The sequence below is a fragment of the Typopeltis vanoorti genome, chromosome 11 (genome assembly GCF_054136105.1).
Source record: "Typopeltis vanoorti isolate ZY-2024b chromosome 11, IOZ_Tvanoo_1.0, whole genome shotgun sequence".
In the NCBI taxonomy this organism is placed as follows: domain Eukaryota; kingdom Metazoa; phylum Arthropoda; class Arachnida; order Uropygi; family Thelyphonidae; genus Typopeltis; species Typopeltis vanoorti.
Genome location: NC_143559.1, coordinates 79,921,716 through 79,926,264, shown reverse-complemented (window position 1 = coordinate 79,926,264; position 4,549 = coordinate 79,921,716).

The following is a 4,549-nucleotide window of genomic DNA, read 5'->3' as shown; positions in this document are numbered from 1 at the left end:
AAAGAAAAGGGGATGAGCAGTCGCGCGCGCACTCTCACCAGCGCACCATGTAAACAAGACAATCAATCCGGAGAACAAAGTGTTGTGGAGGTGCTGTCGTCTTTACGGAGGTAAAGTGTTTCCGGAGGTTGCACGTGACGGGGTTTAAAGCGACACGAGTTGAAAGGGCACGCTTGGGAAACCGAGAGGTCATTCGATGTGTGTGTGTGGTTGTTGACCAATTATCTTCTTTTTCTGAATTATGTATAAAGCAGAAGTGAAGTCAGTGATGTTTATCTCAAACTTTCATTCGGGTTGTCATGTAGTAGGGGAAACATCGGAAGGGGAGGGGAGGTGGAATTTTCTAATTGCGAATGAGTTTTCTGGGTTGTTTTGTGAGTAAGAGAAGGTTTTTGTCATTTCTAATTTAGAATAAATTGAGGTAACGTTTCTTAGGATAAATAATATCGGCTGAGTGCCTATAACGATGTAATCTCATCGCTGAAAGAAAAACAGACTCCAGACTCTAAGTAAACATCGCGGGAGATGAAGTTTGTGTAGGAAATAAGAGATGATATACGAAGTTAAAGGGGAAAAAAGAATGTAAACGCTTGAGATGAAGCAATCGGTCAATTATTGACCTTAAAATCGAAAAACATTTCGCTTATTTTTTAAATTTGTTTGATTGCTTTTTTTTTGCTAATTTTATTAGCAAGAAAACAAAATATACGTTGTTTCGATTATATTTCTATATTAGAGACGTATTGGTTGGAATACAGTTTCGAGTGATAAAGCTGAAATTTCTGCGATTAAACCTACCGCTTTCGTATGAGACTCACTAACTCGCCTTCAGTTAAAATGCCCCTAGAAAATTCCTCGCCTCCATGACAATATTTGAACTTAGATCTTTGTAATCAATGAACATTTGTTCTCCGCTAAGAAGGTGTTTATTTCAGATTTGTTTGTTTATAAGTTGAAGATGAATCAAGTTTCATATTATTTTTAGAAAAATATTTTGTTTTTTCAAATTTTCAGTATGCTTTTTGCGCATCCATTCTTCTAACAGAGGAGCATTAAAAAGAGGCACAACTAAACAAAACTGAAAAAAATAAAACAACATAAGCATTTTATGTCTTTTTTCCATATTTATAGTAGAATTTTTGAACGTGCACTTGCTTGTAATGCAGCTACTCCATTTGCTCTTACGTTATATACCTAAGAAAAGTGTGTCGTGTGTTATCACTACAACAAATATGCTTCGCTTCTCTTTCCTCCCTACGAAAGTCGACCTTTAGGCTATATTTTAGTGCACTTCAACTTGGGGATCATAAATGCTCTCATCCAGGAAGTATACAAACGTATACCGCCAATGAAGAAACACATCCCTAAAAAGAGACTTAAGAAAAATGTGCGTATATAAGTTGCGACCAGAAATTTAAAACCAAGGAGGATTTGGTGCTGTGGACACTAAAATAAGTCACGGGTTCGTAAAATATTCAGTATTTTTCAGTGAGAAACTCGATGTTGACGACGTATACAATCCATCTTGCTGATGCATTTCTACATCTTTGGACAAATCGTAAATATATTTTAGTAAATGCGGCAGGTCACCTTCATCGACGGATTCGAAATGCATTCCACAAGTAAAGGTAATATGAGTCTGTGAAGGTCCCTAATGTTTAAGCATTGTACTCACTATTCTCGTCAAGATCAAATATATTCATGATATCATGTAAGAATGTTAGTGACGAGAAGGTTTTCACGAGCCTTATTACTAGATGCTATGGGAAGAGTAATCAGAAGATTGACACTATTTCTTCCATTGACACTATTTATTTAGCTAACATAACGGCTAAATAAATACGACATTCCATAGAAATGTAAATAATGTACGTAGAGTGCCATCTATGACATATAGGGTCTCTGAACATATGTAATGATTTTGTTTTTTTTTGCTCATATAGTTTTCCTTGCAAAAGAGATTTGGGCTTCATTTCTGTTCGTGATTGGCTTCTGAGTTGGAGGGAGATGGCTGCAAATAGTGACGAAGTAACTAAAGGTAAGATGCTAATGTATTATGCCTGTTGATTGAGTGTGTTTCTCGGTAGGTGTCTCTGTTCTGCTGGATGAAATCCGAATGTTCGGTATTAGAAACTTTTTTGTTTCTATGTGAGGCCGGTTAACTCAGTTGTAAAGTCCTTATAAAGGTTTTATTTCTTGGAAAATTCCCACGACCTCCGAAGAGGACGCACTGTCGAAACGGCTCACACCCCGTTACTCCCATCCCTGAACTTATCCCATTATATTCTTCCCCTTCTCCAAAAAATGTTCTATTTTCAATTCCCACAAAGTATTCCCTGCCCACCCTTAATAATAATAATAATATATATATATATATATATATATATATAAAACCTGTTTTTTCACGAAGATTCACAATCCACTTGCCTCACCGATAACTTTCCCATTGCTCTAACCCCACCTTTTCCAAAATCCTCTTACTTTTAATCATACTCCCGTCAAACATCAGATGAACGTATATGGCCACACGCCAGGATGCCGCTGAATAAAAAGACCGCCAGCAACATCCCACAAAGGTATGTCCGAATTTTTCCACTTATATTCTTCATATATTTATCTGTGTAAAACTTCAGTGCTGCCCTAAACTGAGTAAAGAGTCAATGTCATTATAAAAAGGGGCATTCCTAAACAAAAATAGGCTAAATAGCCATAAATTAATATTCCTTATAAAGGTTATTCGAGTCCTATACTGCATTCGAATTGAAATCTTTCCAAACGAAAAGCAAATTGCCTCTGTCTGTTGCAATCGCACCACAGAGGCGCCTTATTCCCTTGTTCCTAATTTAATAACTGCAACCATTCTGTAGGATGAAGAAACTGCTTCCCCCCACCCCGCCAAAGAAAGAAAAAAATCTGACACAATTACTCTCAGACCGATTTTGTCGGTAAGGATTTGTTTCATCATTGCAAAATAGCCCAAATGCACGGAGCAGAATTCAAATCAGGGTCTAAATAGGCCAAAGGATATTATTCCAAAACCATACACCGAACAGCAGGACAAGAGAAGGGGGCGTTGTCGCGTACACAGGAATAAATTCTGCTGTACCTTAATTATCACGATAATGCTCAAACAGCAAACACTAGCGGTTGCCACGGAGATGCGTGGTGTAATATTAACATCGCGATATTAATATTACAGATTATAATACGTAATACTGTATTACTTGAAGCAAAATTAATTAATCTTAATTAATCTTGCTTCAGACTGTCTGATCTTGTGCTGCTGTTTATACGTATGCCCTTCTACTGTGCTGCCATCTGCAGGACAAGCGACTATCGAATATGCTATGCTTGGGGTTGAAGCATTAAGGTACATTATGTAAGACGACGTGCGTATAGTGTGGTAAGTAAACCCATAAGAGACGGCCTACGTATACTATTCAATCTAGGGTTGCATGGAAGATATCTAACTTTCCAAGAACGACTAGGGCATCTTAATAATTGCAGTGTATGTTAACGAGGGTATTCCTGTGAGAAAATCGATGAAGTCTTAGTAAGAAGACGTGAAGCAACAACGCTATTAAATTCCTTTGCTAAGATCGTAAATTATTATTTCAGTTGGGTTGCCTTAGTAGATGAGAAATTTAAAGCCATCTTTTGCATCGACCACTGACGGAGTTAAGAGAGAGAGAGAGAAAGAGAAAGAGAGAGAGAGAGAGATGTTGATTAAGGTGTGATTAAATTAAAAGCAGTAGCAAGCGATTTATAAAGTACTTTGCATCTTTATAAAAATGTCTTCACTTATTTATGTGTACTTTGCTTTTTGGAGCGTGGAACCCTAACAAGTGCATGCTTGAACTTGTTCAATGCTAAACTGATTCTCATTAATAAATTTTGTTGTCAAGAACCTATGTTCTTGAGAAGAACCTCGACATGATTTAATAAAAATTAATAATTTAAGAATATTGGCAAGAGGAATGAAATATTAAAGAATATTGGTTAACCAAAATAGATGATAACGAACAGATTATTAATAATAGAAATTTACAAGATTATTGGTTAACAAGAGTAGAATTGAATAAGAATATTGGTCAACAAAACAGAGGCTGACAAGGATTCCGATTGGTAAACATAAAGGTTAATAAGAATGTTGGTTAACAAGAATAAATTATTAATAATAGAAGCTAACAGAAATATTGTTTAACAAGAATAGAACTTAAAAATTGTTGGTTAATAATAGAATTGAATAACAATATTAATCAATAACAATAATGGTTAACAAGAATTGGGGGTTAGTAAGCATAAAAGTTAAATATTGGTTAGGTTAGGTTAGGATAATTTTAGGATAATTACGATAATTTAGGATAATTACGATCTTAGCAAAGGAATTTAATAGCGTTGTTGCATCACGTCTTCTTTCTAAGACTTCAAATATTGGTTAACAAGAATAGGGTTGAAGAAGAATATTGATTGGGAAGAATAACAAGAAACAATGGAATATAAAAATGCAATTCACTTTATAATAATACATATTTCATTGTCAAATACG